We start from the raw sequence: 17,890 nt of genomic DNA, 5'->3' as shown, positions 1-17,890 counted from the left end.
CACATAGGAGTAAATCCTTCATATTCAGAAAAAAATTAGAACGATGTGGTACAGTTTGAATATCTCATCCGAAATTCTTAGAACCAGTCCTTTATGGCTTTCTCCTCTTTTTAATTTTCAGTATTTGCATAGGTGTAATAGTTTATGAAGGAGACAAATGTCTAAATAGGAAATTCATTTATTTAATATATACATCATCCAATTGTGATGCCATATTAGTATTCAGAAAGTTTCAGAATCGGGTACATTTGAAATTTCTTATTTTTGTATAAGAGATACTCGACTCATAATATTTAGAGTCTATTTTAGCACCTGTCTATTATAAATGAATTAACTCTAACAAAATGCTACTATTAGAAAAAAGTTTTTGATTCATAAGCTTCACCAACTATGGCATTAAATCATCCGACTTCTTAAAATACAAACATATATGCATAGGTTAATTGAAGATTTACACATTGGTGGTAATGTGATTCTACCCTTGACCCTTAGAGCCATAGGCTATTTAATAAAAAGTCCAGTGTCAGAGACACCTCCTTTCACACTTGAGACCCACAAAACAATACCTGTTATTGCCATTTGTCATGATTGCCTGTCATGAGTTAGAGAAATAATTGCAGAAAACACTACATTCTTTGGTCACATCCGGATTAGGAAAAGTCAAGCTGGAACTGAGCTGGAAACCTTTGTCCTGAGGGTTAGCTTTCATGGTGTTTGAAGGTACAATTTAACTCACATGAAATAAAAGTTATCAACAGTCCTACTCAGCTGCAAATGCTGTGAAGTATAATAATTTAACTTATTTTTTTGTATTAGTTACAAAAATATCAGCCAGGCAAGATATGCCTAATGGCATAATAGTGTCAGTAACATTAACCAACAACAGTCTGACTGAGTGTAAGGCCTACTCACCCTAGTTCCTAAACCTAGTCAAGAACGGATTGCTGAAAAGATCATACACCCTAGAGAATAACCCACAACTATTACTTTTCTAAATTAATATAGTACCCAGCTGCCTTCTAAGTGTTTATTTAGCCTCATGCTCATATATAAGTGAAATTCTCACTTCTCATCAAAGAAGCTTCTTTTGTTCAGACGATGAAGGCTAATACATAGAAGTACTAGGGGTCAATGTGCAGAGAATACATGAGTGTGGAATGAGTACCCCCAAGTGTAACCTCTATACTTCAAGGCTCAAAGGACATCATGGAAGAGAGGGCATGAGGACAGCTAGAGCCAGAGGACCAGGAGAACTGATTGGAGACAATGTCTTCTGAATATGATCAGGCTGTTGCAACCGGGAGCTCTCACAATAAGGCTGACAGAACAATACCACAGCAGTCAACAGGCCAACATGGAGGAGGATTCACAGTGCCCCACCTATAATTGAAGATCCAAGCAGCCAATAGTTGATGATGGAGAGAAATTCAGAGATGAGCCCCTGATAGGTTGTTGGAGCCTCAGTGATCAGCCTTAAATTTACATATATATGGATGCCATTATTGACACTCGATAGGTTGTATTATATACATGTGTATATAATAATAATAATAATAATAATAATAATAATAACAACAAGAAGAAGAAAAGAAAAAGAAGAAATGAAGAAGAAGAAGAAGAAGAAGAAGAAGAAGAAGAAGAAGAAGAAGAAGAAGAAGAAGAAGAAGAAGAAGAAGAAGAAGAAGAAGAAGAAGAAGAAGAAGAAGAAGAAGAAAAGAAGAAGAAGAAGAAGAAGAAGAAGAAGAAGAAAAGAAGAAGAAAATTTAAAGGAGGAGGAAAATTAAAAGAACATCTACATCAATGAGAAAAAAGATGCAGAATCAAAAGACTAATGACTTTGGAAGGTTAGAGAGGAAAGGTGAGACAATATAAAGAAAAACTAAAGTCTGAAATTCTCAAAAAAAGTTTATGAATTTTCAACTTTTCATTTAAATTTTCTATTAATTTATTTTTCTTAAAATTAACCATAGTAGTAAGCATTCAGTGTAGATCTCTTTTTACACGTTATAATTTTGTGGGTGGGAGCACGCATGTGCATGGGGAATGCAGTTGCAGAGGTGAAAAAATAACTTATAGGAGTTGTCAGTACTCTCCTTCCTCCAGGATGGTTCTGGGATTGAACTCAGGTCCTTCTACTTGGTGGCAAGCAGTTTTATGTGCTGAGCCACCTTGCTAGCCCTCAATGTAGTTTTCAAATTACACATGCAAAGTAGATACAGGTTTGTCTGTTTGTTTGTTGTTTGTTTGTTTGTTTTCCATTTTGGAATTTTAAAAGTGTAAATTCTCCCTTGTGCACATTCTTTTCCCTACAACAATTCTAACACCCCATCAAAGGATGAAAGTCACTGATCAAATTGGAAGTCAGAAATAAAGAAATGTGAAAAGGAAAACAATTTTAGTAGTGCTTTTAAATATGATTTTCTTAAAAGATGTTTGGTCTCTGCACCCAAATCCCGTGGGAAGGAGAGCTAAACCTTCAGAGAGGCAGACACGTCTGCGAAACCAGAAGAGACTGCTCTCTACACACATTGCTGATTCCAGAGGAAAACACCGGAGCCATCTGAACCCTGGTGCACGGAGGCTCCCGGAAGGCGGTGCAGATCTTCCTGGTGCTGCCATGGAGAGCCCGTGGGCAGAACCCAGGCAATCCTGAGCCTCGGGACCAAAGGTAAGACAAACTTTTCTGCTGCAAACGTGACTTGCCTGGGTGGAATCGGGACAACAGAGGCAGAAACCCTCTGGGACCAGGCACGTCCTGTGTTTTGGAAGTCCCACCCAGCGGATCCCAGCCTGCAGCAGCTCTCTGCTCCCAGGCCCCCTGGAGACAGACCTAACCCGCCTGTCGGGTGGGCACTCCTGAGGCAGCAGAGCAGAAGAGACCACCAACGCTGCCCACCCCTGCCCACATCCCTGGCCCAGGAGGGTAACTGTATACAAGGCCTCTGGGCTCCCCGTGGGAGAGGCCCAGGGCAGCAGGAGCCCTGCCTGAGACACTGCACCTGAAGGAATCAGACCGGATAAACAGTTCTCTGCACCCAAATCCGTGGGAGGGAGAGCTAAACCTTCAGAGAGCGGACACGCCTGGGAAACCAGAAGAGACTGCTCTCTGCACACATTGCTGATTCCAGAGGAAAAACAAAAGGCCATCTGGAACCCTGGTGCACGGAACCTCCAGGAAGGGGCGCAGATCTTCCTGGGTTGCTGCCAGGCCGTGGAGAGCCATAGGCAACACCCAGCGGCAAACCTGAGCCTGAGGACCACAGGTAAGACAAACTTTTCTGCTGCAAACGACCTGCCTGGTGAACTCAAGACACAGGCCCACAGGAACAGCTGAAGACCTGTAGAGAAGAAAAACTACGCACCGAAAAGCAGAACACTCTGTCCCCATAACTGGCTGAAAAGACAACAGTAAAACAGATCTACAGCACTCCTGAGACACAGGCTTATAAGACAGTCTAGCCACTGTCAGAAATAGCAGAACAAAGTAACACTAGAGATAATCTGATGGCGAGAGGCAAGCGAGGAACCCAAGCAACAGAAACCAAGACTACATGGCATCATCGGAGCCCAATTCTCCCACCAAAGCAAACATGGAATATCCAAACACACCAGAAAAGCAAGATCTAGATTCAAATCATATTTAACCATGATGCTGGAGAACTTCAAGAAAGACGTGAAAAACTTCCCCTTAGAGAACAAGTAGAAGCCTACAGAGAGGAATCAAAAAAAATGCCTGAAAGAATTCCAGGAAAACATAAATAAACAAACCCAAAGAGAGGAGAGACACAAAAAATCCCTGAAAGAATTACAGGAAAATTCAAAAGTGGAAGGAATAGAAAAATGGAAATAGAAGCAATCAAGAAAGAACACATGGAAACAACCCTGGATATAGAAAACCAAAAGAAGAGACAAGGAGCTGTAGATACAAGCTTCATCAACAGAATACAAGAGATGGAAGAGAGAATCTCAGGAGCAGAAGATTCCATAGAAATCATTGACTCAACTGTCAAAGATAATGTAAAGCGGAAAAAGCTACTGGTCCAAAACATACAGGAAATCCAGGACTCAATGAGAAGATCAAACCTAAGGATAATAGGTATAGAAGAGAGTGAAGACTCCCAGCTCAAAGGACCAGTACATATCTTAACAAAAATCATAGAAGAAAACTTCCTAACCTAAAAAAGAGATACCCATAGGCATACAAGAAGCCTACAGAACTCCAAATAGATTGGACCAGAAAAGAAACACCTCCCGTCACATAATAGTCAAAACACTAAACGCTCAAAATAAAGAAAAAGAATATTAAAAGCAGTAAGGGAAAAAGGTCAAGTAACATATAAAGGCAGACCTATCAGAATCACACCAGACTTTTCGCCTGAAACTATGAAGGCCAGAAGATCCTGGACTGATGTCACAGACCCTAAGAGAACACAAATGCCAGCCCAGGCTACTGTATCCTGCAAAACTCTCAATTAACATAGATGGAGAAACCAAGATATTCCATGACAAAACCAAATTTACACAATATCTTTTCTACAAATCCAGCACTACAAAGGATAATAAATGGTAAAGCCCAACATAAGGAGGCAAGCTATACCCAAGAAGAGGCAAGAAACTAATCGTCTTGGCAACAAAACAAAGAGAAGAAAAGCACACAAACACAACCTCACATCCAAATATGAATATAACAGGAAGCAATAATCACTGTTCCTTAATATCTCTCAACATCAATGGCCTCAACTCCCAATAAAAAGACATAGATTAACAAACTGGATACAACAACCAGGACCCTGCATTCTGCTGCCTACAGGAAACACACCTCAGAGACAAAGACAGACACTACCTCAGAGTGAAAGGCTGGGAAACAACTTTCCAAGCAAATGGTCAGAAGAAGCAAGCTGGAGTAGCCATTCTAATATCAAATAAAAATCAATTTTCAACTAAAAGTCATCAAAAAAGATAAGGAAGGACACTTTATATTCATCAAAGGAAAAATCCACCAAGATGAACTCTCAATCCTAAATATCTATGCCCCCAAATACAAGGGCACCTACATACGTAAAAGAAACCTTACTAAAGCTCAAAACAAACATTGCACCTCACACAATAATAGTAGGAGATTTCAACACCCCAATCTCATCAATGGACAGATCATGGAAACAGAAATTAAACAGAGACATAGACAGACTAAGAGAAGTCATGAGCCAAATGGACTAAACGGATATTTATAGAAAGTTCTACCCTAAAGCAAAAGGATATACCTTCTTCTCAGCTCCTCATGGTACTTTCTCCAAAATTGACCATATAATTGGTCAAAAAACAGGCCTCAACAGACACAGAAAGATAGAAATAATCCCATGCGTAAGTATCGGACCACCACGCCTAAAGCTGGTCTTCAATAACAATAAGGGAAGAATGCCCACATATACGTGGAAATTGAACAATGCTCTACTCAATGATAACCTGGTCAAGGAAGAAATAAAGAAAAGAAATTAAAAACTTTTAGAATTTAATGAAAATGAAGATACAACATACCCAAACTTATGGGACACAATGAAAGCTGTGCTAAGAGGAAAACTCATAGCGCTGAGTGCCTGCAGAAAGAAACAGGAAAGAGCATATGTCAGCAGCTTGACAGCACACCTAAAAGCTCTAGAACAAAAAGAAGCAAATACACCCAGGAAGAGTAGAAGGCAGGAAATAATCAAACTCAGAGCTGAAATCAACCAAGTAGAAACAAAAAGGACCATAGAAAGAATCAACAGAACCAAAAGTTGGTTCTTTGAGAAAATCAACAAGATAGATAAACCCCTAGCCAGACTAACGAGAGGACACAGAGAATGTGTCCAAATTAACAAAATCAGAAATGAAAAGGGAGACATAACTACAGATTCATTGGAAATTCAAAAAATCATCAGATCTTACTATAAAAGCCTATATTCAACAAAACTTGAAAATCTGCAGGAAATGGACAATTTCCTAGACACATACCAGGTACCGAAGTTAAATCAGGAACAGATAAACCAGTTAAACAACCCCATAACTCCTAAGGAAATAGAAGCAGTCATTAAAGGCCTCCCCAAAAAGAGCCCAGGTCCAGACGGGTTTAGTGCAGAATTCTATCAGACCTTCATAGAAGACCTCATACCAATATTATCCAAACTATTCCACAAAATTGAAACAGATGGAGCACTACCAAATTCCTTCTATGAAGCCACAATTACTCTTATACCTAAACCACACAAAGACCCAACAAAGAAAGAGAACTTCAGACCAATTTACCTTATGGACATTGACGCAAAAATACTCAACAAAATTCTGGCAAACCGAATCCAAGAGCACATCAAAACAATCATCCACCATGATCAAGTAGGCTTCATCCCAGGCATGCAGGGATGGTTTAATATACGGAAAACCATCAACGTGATCCATTATATAAACAAACTGAAAGAACAAAACCACATGATCATTTCATTAGATGCTGAGAAAGCATTTGACAAAATTCAACACCCCTTCATGATAAAAGTCCTGGAAAGAATAGGAATACAAGGCCCATACCTAAACATAGTAAAAGCCATATACAGCAAACCAGTTGCTAACATTAAACTAAATGGAGAGAAACTTGAAGCAATCCCACTAAAATCAGGGACTAGACAAGGCTGCCCACTCTCTCCCTACTTATTCAATATAGTTCTTGAAGTTCTAGCCAGAGCAATCAGACAACAAAAGGAGATCAAGGGGATACAGATCGGAAAAGAAGAAGTCAAAATATCACTATTTGCAGATGATATGATAGTATATTTAAGTGATGCCAAAAGTTCCACTAGAGAACTACTAAAGCTGATAAACAACTTCAGCAAAGTGGCTGGGTATAAAATTAACTCAAATAAATCAGTAGCCTTCCTCTACACAAAAGAGAAAGAAGCCGAGAAAGAAATTAGGGAAACGACACCCTTCATAATAGAACCAAATAATATAAAGTACCTCGGTGTGACTTTAACCAAGCAAGTAAAAGATCTGTACAATAAGAACTTCCAGACTCTGAAGAAAGAAATTGAAGAAGATCTCAGAAGATGGAAAGATCTCCCATGCTCATGGATTGGCAGGATTAATATAGTAAAATGGCCATTTTACCAAAAAGCGATCTACAGATTCAATGCAATCCCCATCAAAATACCAATCCAATTCTTCAAAGAGTTAGACAGAACAATTTGCAAATTCATCTGAATAACAAAACCCAGGATAGCTAAAACTATCCTCAACAATAAAAGGACTTCAGGGGGAATCACTATCCCTGAACTCAAGCAGTATTACAGAGCAATAGTGATAAAAACTGCATGGTATTGGTACAGAGACAGACAGATAGACCAATGGAACAGAATTGAAGACCCAGAAATGAACCCACACCCTATGGGCACTTGATTTTTTTTTGACAAAGGAGCCAAACCATCCAATGGAAAAAAGATAGCATTTTCAGCAAATGGTGCTGGTTCAACTGGAGGGCAACATGTAGAAGAATGCAGATCGATCCATGCTTATCACCCTGTACAAAGCTTAAGTCCAAGTGGATCAAGGACCTCCACATCAAACCAGACACACTCAAACTAATAGAAGAAAAACCAGGGAAGCATTTGGAACACATGGGCACTGGAAAAAATTTCCTGAACAAAACACCAATGGCTTATGCTCTAAGATCAAGAATCGACAAATGGGATCTCATAAAACTGCAAAGCTTCTGTAAGGCAAAGGACACTGTGGTTAGGACAAAACGGCAACCAACAGATTGGGAAAAGATCTTTACCAATCCTACAACAGATAGAGGGCTTATATCCAAAATATACAAAGAACTCAAAAAGGTAGACCGCAAGGAGAAAAATAACCCTATTAAAAAATGGGGTTCAGAGCTAAACAAAGAATTCACAGCTGAGGAATGCCGAATGGCTGAGAAACACCTAAAGAAATGTTCAACATCTTTAGTCATCAGGGAAATGCAAATCAAAACAACCCTGAGATTTCACCTCACACCAGTGAGAATGGCTAAGATCAAAAACTCAGGTGACAGCAAATGCTGGCGAGGATGTGGAGAAAGAGGAACACTCCTCCATTGTTGGTGGGATTGCAGACTGGTACAACCATTCTGGAAATCAGTCTGGAGGTTCCTCAGAAAATTGGACATTGAACTGCCTGAGGATCCAGCTATACCTCTCTTGGGCATATACCCAAAAGATGCCCCAACATATAAAAAAGACACGTGCTCCACTATGTTCATCGCAGCCTTATTTATAATAGCCAGAAGCTGGAAAGAACCCAGATGCCCTTCAACAGAGGAATGGATACAGAAAATGTGGTATATCTACACAATGGAATATTACTCAGCTATCAAAAACAATGAGTTTATGAAATTTGTAGGCAAAATGGTTGGAACTGGAAAATATCATCCTGAGTGAGCTAACCTAATCACAGAAAGACATACATGGTATGCACTCATTGATAAGTGGCTATTAGCCCAAATGCCTGAATTACCCTAGATGCCTAGAACAAATGAAACTCAAGACTCAAAATGAATGCTTCACTCCTTCTTTAAAAGGATGGCAGGGAAGAGAGAGGCAAAGATTAAAACAGAGACTGAAGGAACATCCATTCAGAGCCTGCCCCACATGTGGCCCATATATATACAGCCACCCAATTAGACAAGATGGATGAAGCAAAGAAGTGCAGAAGTGTAGATCGCTCCTGAGAGACACAGCCAGAATACAGCAAATACAGAGGCGAATGCCAGCAGCAAACCACTGAACTGAGAATAGGACCCCTGTTGAAGGAATCAGAGAAAGAACTGGAAGAGCTTGAAGGGGCTCGAGACCCCATATGTACAACAATGCCAAGCAACCAGAGCTTCCAGGGACTAAGCCACTACCTAAAGACTATACATGGACTGACCCTGGACTCTGACCTCGTAGGTTGCAATGAATATCCTAGTAAGAGCACCAGTGGAAGGGGCCATGGGTCCTGCTAAGACTGAACCCCCAATGAACTAGACTGTTGGGGAGAGGGCAATGGGGGAGGGTGGAGGAACACCCATAAGGAAGGGGAGGGGGGGGGATGTTTGCCCGAAACCAGAAAGGAATAACATTTGAAATGTATATAAGAAATATTCAAGTTAATAAAAAAAAAAAAAAAAAAAAAAAAAAAATATTTGTTAATAATAAAAAAAAAATTAACCATAGTAGTAAGCATTCAGTGTAGATCTCTTTTTAAAATAATTTTGTGTGGTGGGAGCACGATGTGCATGGGGAATGCAGTTGCAGAGGTGAAAATAACTTATAGGAGTTGTCATACTCCCTCCTTCCTCCAGGATGGTTCTGGGATTGAACTCAGGTCCTTTTACTTGGTGGCAAGCAGTTTTATGTGCTGATACCTTTGCTAGCCCTCAATGTAGTTTTCAAATTACATATGCAAAGTAGATACAGGTTTGTCTGTTTGTTTGTTGTTTGTTTGTTTGTTTTCCATTTTGGAATTTTAAAAGTGTAAATTCTCCCTTGTTGCACATTCTTTTCCCTACAACAATTCTAACACCCCATCAAAGGATGAAAGTCACTGATCAAATTGGAAGTCAGAAATAAAGAAATGTGAAAAGGAAAACAATTTTAGTAGTGCTTTTAAATATGATTTTCTTAAAAGATGTTTGGTGGGGAAAAAAAAACAAAAAGATGGACATCACCTAGTACATCCTGGAACTCGGGTTCACTTGGTACATCCTGAGATTTGGGTTCTGGCCCCAATCTTATGTCTTTCTTAGGAAGAAAAGCAGTGGTGAGGACAAACTGTGAGGGTCAGCGCAGATACAAGCAATCTCACTGGCTTTGGCAACATTACAGTCACTGATGGCCTTGAACCTTGAGTGGATATCTCCGGGTCCACTCCAGCTACTGTTCCAGCAGAACTTTTCAGACGTTCCCTCCCTTACTCGCTCTTGAGCTAGCCAACCCCTAAATGTCAGTCATCTCACTTTTGGGTAGGATCACAGCAGTTAAACAGGTGACACTCTGGCATTAGATGCAGTATTCAGCAACCTATCATCTCTAGGAGCTAAAGAGAAAATCATGAGTTCAGTGCACCCCTCAAAAAAATGTGAGCCTGGTATGACCTGGAGTTCTGTGTCCTTCAATTCCACTATAGTTCTCAGCTTCCTCTCTTCATGTTACTCCCATGCAAACATCTGCTGCCCTTCATGAAGTTCATGGATTTATGGTGCCATTAGTGTCTTGGAAAGCTAGTACATCTCTTCCCAGATGTCCTTTTGTATAAAGCTTTTTCCTACCCTGTACCAGTTCAAATAAACCAAGCCATGGATCAGATTTGAAAGAAGGCACAAACCCCACTCTTTGTCACATTCCAGATGTTGTAGATAAATATTATGACAGTCTGAACACATGATGTGCATTGATGCTGGTAGGGATGAGATGGGACTCTACCCAAGTGGGCAGCATGGACCATGGTAGTAACTGCCTTGTTCTTTTCCCTGGGGTCTATGTTCTGCCATGCATGGGAAGTGACACAGTTTTATTCTGAATCTGTCATAGAGCTTTAGAATCAAAAGTATTCCTGCAATACCTGTCATCTTGCTTAGTTGGTTAAACCCCAAGGTATATAAAAGTCCATAGCATATGCTATTTATTACCCTCCATCTATGAGTCCTTGCAATTTCATTATGACCTTGATAGTCAAAGGTAGCTTGACCACCAAGGTTCATCTTAAAAGTGGAGAAACTTTATAGGCTTACAATTCATGCAAATCATTTTGAATTTTTAAAAATAAAATGCACTTGCTAATCATTTTATATGGTGGTACATGCCTATAAATATATCAGTCAGAGGCTGAGTCATGAGGACTGTTCAAGAACTAGCCTACATAGTGGTTCTCAAGGAGAAAGAGGAGGAAGAGGAGAAGAAGGAGGAGGACGAGAGATAAATTGATGAATCCCAGGAAGGTGTTTGCCTCCAGAACCTCTTTTTCCCATACATTACAAAAAGTGGTTTGTGGGCTCCTTCCAAGGTTTGAAAGGAGTTATTATCCTGTGACGTAACTGTGAACAAGCTGGCATCCAGTGGGAAGCATCTGTGAGGATCACTTTGTCCTTTCCAGACTAAATGTCAGCATCCTTCTCAATACCTACTCCAGTGCCCATTACCTCCAATCCAAACTTGCATGAGACAAAACTTACTTTGCCTCCGCTGCATAAATATTTTACAAGAGGAAAGAAATTGACACATTTCAAAGAGTAAAGAGAGAAGTGTGTCCTTGCTACTTTCTTCAAAGTCCTTCTGATCCAAAAACCATGTCAGCAGTTACCTTTGCTTTGACATTACTCTTGAGGTCCCGGTCTCAAGAACTTGGGTCTAGAATCTTTGATGTTTTATGCAGGTTGGTCTATCCCATTCAGTGGCTTAAAACCATAGCAATTTCTACAACTCTGCTGCCATTTTATTCCCTATTTTACTGCGTTTTTCTTTGGTCAATTTTGAGGAGAATTTCTTATGCTCCAGACTTTGAGGATTCAAAAATGTAATTAAAAAACAAACCTATTCTCAAAACTTTTACAAACAAAGCAAACAACTTATAAAAATGGCTTACGTTTGATATGTAGTTTAAATAGCTCAAATATTTATACCACATTGAAGCATTTAATTATAAATTATATTAATTATGTATAATAAAATTATACTAGCATAGGACTCTAAAATCATAACTAAAAAACATAAAAATAATATAAATGATGAGGAAGAAGGAGAAATAAACAAAACTATGTAACTCTACACTTTAAAATGTAGGTGCATGACACTTTTTCCTGCATATGTCCACCATTTTTGTTTGTAATGCTCTCTCTCAGAGTCAGAAAATGGCTTCTGATCACTAGAACTGGAGTTATAGACGGTTGTAGACCACCACACAGGTACTAGAAATCAAGCCTAGGTTCTCTGTAAGAGCAATAAACATTCTAAACCCCTGAGTCATCTCTCCAACCCCTGTAATTCCACTTTTGAAAAGAATGCCCAGGTTAAAATGACAAAGAAAAGTAACTCATGACATTTAAAATTTATGCCCTGTACTCAAAATTAACAGAGTCGGTTTTTCTAGCCAAGACCGTTTTGGCATCGCATCGTTGAGTTCTAACATGTTTATTTCCCGTCTACTGAGCACAATGATCTGCACTTGTGAGATGTCCAGTAAACACGCAGTGAAATCATCTGAATGAACATGTGTGCAATGGCTGAGTTGCTGAGAATAGAAGGTGTCATGATGGGTTCCAGGAGAAAACACAACGACAACAACAAAACCCTTTCTCACTTTACTCTGGCTCTTGGGAGTCAACGAGACAGACATGCAGGGTCAATTATTGAGGAATTCCAAAGCTACAGAAGTTGAAGAGGCCCAAGAGTATTACTTACCTGATATTTATCATTTTAGATCCAATATTGGCCGTAGCCACAAAGTTATTGTATCTGTATAAAGTTGAAAGACCTTTAGAGTTCATGGATACAGATTTACTCTGGCTAAAAATTAATTGTGTCAAATATGAAGGAAAAGAAAGATGTGGTGAAATCTGAAATATGCTGGCATCGGAGTTTCAAATAAAAAGAATGCAATCAGTAAAATGCCTCTGCATCACTTCAAAGCTCCTGCATGTGTACCTACTCTTAGGAATAACCATTTGCTCAAAACCTCAAAGAAAAGTGCTTCAAACTAGGAAGCTCCCAAATTTCCAAACTGTAGTTAATAGGCAGACTTGAGAGACTTAAGATCTTTGCAAGATTAAAGTAAAGGAGATGATTCCCGAATGTGAAAGCATTCACTGGCATGCTTCCCATTACTAACAGTGATGGTGATCTATCCACCTTAAACTAGTAGCAGGAACTAGTTTATATCTAATACCCGGCTTCCATCTATCTCAAGGATTCCTCTCTTCTACAGCTTCACAATTTTATCAGTAAATGGATCTGACTTTACAGCAGTTACTTGGGACCCAAAGCTTTATTGTCTCTGATCTGTTCACTGGGTAATCAAGCTTTTCTGATTCTATAATTTTAACCATCCTCAAGGATGTCTATGTCCCATTCGAGTCCCATGGGAAATTTAGATGCTTAGGAAAGAAAAGCAACTGAAGGATGTAAGACAGTATACACAACCTCATGGGTGGGTTTTCCAGAAGCTGAGTTCCTCTGAGTACCTCTACTTTGCAAGGCTCAGAACATGGGATGTAGGTTCTCTCTTCAGCTCCCTCCTCCCAGAAGCAGTCCTGTGACTTCATCCTCAGATGACTTTGTTTAAAAAACGTGACTCCTCAGTAGTCTCCCCATAGGCAGGAACACTCCACTAAGTCCCAACTCTCTCTGTTCCCTCCCTTCCTCTCATTGCTTTGGAAAAAACACGGTAAGATCTCAAGTGTTCTGTCACTTGAACATTCCTCACCTTTCAGCTTCCCAACCTTGCCTTCTTTCTAAACATTAGTTATCCCCAGTAGGGCTGAACAGGAATTGCTGTAAATAAAATATTTTCATAGTTGAAGGAAAGTAGGAGTTTAAAGATCACAAATGTGTTCAATGCTAGAATTCCATGCAACAAATCAGGTGTAATGGTGCACACCTATAATCCCAGCACTTGGAATGAAGAGACAGGAAGATCTATGAATTTGAGGCCAACCTTCTCTACATAGTGAGTTCCTGGACAGCCAGAGCTACATAGTAAGACCCTATCAAAAACAAATAAACAAACAAAAAACCCAGAATTGTGTATAATACTCTCCCATGGCCACGGTCCAATACATCCTGCTATGAACCTTTATTTTGACCTGTATGAACTATAGTAACATAACCCTCTTACCCTCTCTTTGCTAGGTGGTTTAGAAAAGTCAAGGTCCTACCAAGTGGAACATCTGAGATCAGGGAACCTCATACTATGTACTCATCTGCCCAGCCATCTTCTTACACAGTAGGCTATCATGAATGCATTCTGCCAAGGTCACTACATTCCTTCCAAAGGGAGCACTGCAGGAAGTGGCTCTTCCTCTTCTCAGGGAAGCCAGCTTCCCAGCCTTCATTCCCGTACCTCCGCTATCTACTCCTTGCAAATGCTGCTTCCTGAACCCCTGCACCACAAACACCTTGCACATGCACACCATCTACTTCCTGACGGAACCCTGAAGGTAGACTGTATGTTGGGGAGGGAACTTCTAACCAGGAGCACATTTGTGAGTTTTTACCAAGCACACAACCACTCTGTGGACAGTTTAGCCAGGAGCACAGGACATGGTGTGCTGCCTTCTTCACTTAGACCTTATGGGGTTCACTGCATAACCTCAGAGGACGTTTGTTTTAGTTGTGGCAAATGAAAGAGTGTTCTATTTCGGCATTTGAATTTTAAACAAGTCAAGGGTACACTACAGTCTGTCTGCTGACCCAGAACTTTAATTGGATTCCAGAATAGATTTGCAAACAGAACCATTGTTTAAAGACAAGCCAGCTGTTCGTTGCTATAGAAATGTGTTAGAATTATTCCTATCCTTCACCTAATAGCTTTTTCCCTTACCTCTCTTCTAGTTCGTGGACAGACATTTTTCTATTGCCTTTTTTCTCACCTTAGGTTTCAACTGATAATTTGTGAAATTTCTATGTCTATGTGAACAAGATCAGCTTTGAGTCTATTTTTTCTTTAACTTTCTTGGTGGGGTCTAACATAACAATATAGACACCAAATAAATATATAGAGTGGTAAAAGTGGTTGGCTATAATGACTGTATCATTAAATAATAATAGCACTGCACCCAATACTTCATATTCTCATCTACTTAGATGATATGATTACTACCAAACATTGAAATGTGTAGGTAGCCCTCAAGTCATTGTGGCATTTCATTTGAGACACACACACACACACACACAGAGAGAGAGAGAGAGAGAGAGAGAGAGAGAGAGAGAGAGAGAGAGAGACTCCCTATAGCTATTGGTTAAGCCAGAGGTAAACAGGAAGGAGGAAAGAGTCAAGTAAACATGATTAAAGAAACTGAAGACTTGGGAGTTAGCTGACATAGAATTAAGTCAAAATAAGAGTAGCAATATTTAATCACATGTAATCTCGCAGGTCTAAAACAATACTTTCACCAGTCACTTTTATATCAATCTATATTTCAACATGGAAGCTCTGAATTTGCTCCTGGAATCTTTTTTTTCTCCTTGAAGAAAATATTAATGCGTTGAACCAAACTTGTAAGTCTCGAAATGAAGTGGAAGCCATTCTATTTGTGAGAATGGCTTCTGCTGGTCAATTACTCCATCATTTCACAAAGTCCATGATTCTCTACCTGTGATGTCTAGGAACAACGTTTGCATTTGACCTCCAAGAGTGTTTCACTTCTAATAATAGCATTTTTTGGCAGACAAAAGAATAAACGAATAAATACATTGAAAAGTAAGTGCATTGGTTCCGATGGATTGTGAGCCTCTAAGTTGTGTGTGCCATCGGGGAGGTTTATAATTGTCCCAGCTCCCTCTTCTGGTCACATGTAAAACTGCACCGACTCCACTGGCATTTTGTCCTTGTGACACCAAATTCTAGCAGACCAATCAGTGTGTTTCTCCACACTTTTTTTTCTTCTTCTGCCACACTTGATTGTGTTCAAGTGTAGGCTAGACACAAGAGTAAGGGTGAAGACTATGTGGAGTGAGAAGTCCTAGACAGTTCTCAAAGAGTGCAGAAAATAAATGGTAGTTGCATTAAGCCACTGAGATGTGAAGGTGGCTTTTATGACTTAGCACTAATTTACATGGTTATACGTTAAAAAAAAATCTAGAAAGATTTTTAATGAAAATACCTCTTATCTCTCTCCAGATCCTCAAAATGATTCTTTTACCTTTTCTTAAGTGTGTGAAACCATCAGAGGATTCCAAGAGAAATTTTTACCCTACTCACCCCAAATTAAACAAAAATGGTATTGAGGAAGACATCTCACCTAAGACTTCTGTTGCTAGATACTTTTTAAACTTTAACCCATTAAGCCATGTACTCATTCAGTAGCAGCTGGACAGCAAGCAAAAAGATCAGATCCGCAGACAGGGTAATTATTCCTGGTCCCCATCTTTGACCACCCAGGAGACTCAAGGGCAAGTTCACACCTTTCTCTGACCAGGAATCCTAGAATTTCTCAATATTCCATTAGAATGAATAACACATGCTAAGTCACACCCAAAAGGTTGGTGTATTCTTTTGACAATTCTATTCCAACCTGAGTTTCACCTTGCAAGCAATGTTTACAGAACCAAAACAACTATCATCACATTGAATGTTTCATTTAGCTAAATGAACTCATTCTCATATTGGGAATTATAATTTTCGTGCACACACATGGTGTGCATATTAACAAAGTCTTCCTATCAGCTCTAACATAAACTAAGAGCGGCCATAAAAATGTGATCTTAGAAGTCGGAGGTGGAAAGATGGCACATTTGAGCAGCATAGCATACTCCAGTCTAGCCTGGTCTACATAGCAAGACCTCATTTCAAAGATTTCATCAGTTCTATATGCCTCTTACCAAAGTGTATCTCCATATCTCTATGCACCACTGCAGAGAGTTACACAAGCTTGATCAAAGAATTAGGTAGTGCTGGGTCTCTGGCAAATGGCTTATTTATGTGCTTCCAGGAAAAGCTACAAAAGTTGTCTACACTAGCAATACAAGTCACCTGCGCTGTCTTTGCCTACTCCAGGTCACAATCTAGTTATTCTTGTAGCAGCACCAAACACTAAGTTTTCCCATCTTAGGCAGGAAATGATTTCGTTGATATTTTCATGAAGAGGAAACAGTTATCCAGATTACATCATATACTTGCCCTTGGCTTTTTACTGTGGCTTGTTCGACACATATAGGGACGTTTCAAGCCACGTACACACATCAGTCACAACACCGAGGGACCCATTCTGTCCAGGGAAAGCTAGCTGAATTTGAGACTAGCAAGGCATTTCTGGGGCCTTTCTAAAAGTCTTAGTTCCCACCAAACTGCAAGTACAATTGGCCAACAACTTTCACCCTTCACTTTCAAGCTCATGTGTATTCTAAGGGAAATTCAATCTGCATGTCCTTGAACCATGAACACTGACCTCATTAGGGTTTTTGTTTGGTGAGAGCTTCCTAAATTCTAGGATGATTTAGAAGGCTTTTTATAGACTGCCTGTTTACTTTGAAGAAAGTAGTCACATTTTGTTGAAAGTAAATAAGATTGAAAGGCAAGAAACTTTGAAGCTGAGAGAAAACTGGAGTTCAAAAAAGTTTACGTCCAACCAACCTATGCAAAACTCATGAGCTTTAATTTGCGTGCACATACATGGTGTGCATATTAGCGATCTCCTCCCATCAGCTCTAACATAAACTAAGAACGGTCATAAAATGCAATCTTAGAAATTGGAAGTGGGGAGACAGCAAGTTCAAGCTCAGTTTGAGCAACATAGCATAGTCCAGTCTAGTCAGGTCTACATAGCAAAACCTTATTTCAAAGATTTGTTCAGTTTTATAAGCCTATAAGTGTGGATGACTGAGTTAGAACATGTGACTTCGTTTCACCTTATGTTTACATAAACTATGATGAGCTTTGGGAAAACTCAGTTCATGTGATGTTCATTCAGAATATATTATTTATGATGCAAAAATACTCAATAAAATTCTGGCAAACCAAATCCAAGAGCACATCAAAACAATCATCTACCATGATCAAGTAGGCTTCATCCCAGGCATGCAGGGATGGTTTAATATACAGAAAACCATCAATGTAACTCATTATATAAACAAACTGAAAGGTAAAAACCACATGATCATTTCATTAGATGCTGAGAAAGCATTTGACA

Source organism: Rattus rattus, chromosome 3, assembly GCF_011064425.1.
Source record: "Rattus rattus isolate New Zealand chromosome 3, Rrattus_CSIRO_v1, whole genome shotgun sequence".
In the NCBI taxonomy this organism is placed as follows: Eukaryota; Metazoa; Chordata; class Mammalia; order Rodentia; family Muridae; genus Rattus; species Rattus rattus.
Note: the sequence above shows the minus strand (reverse complement) of the source record.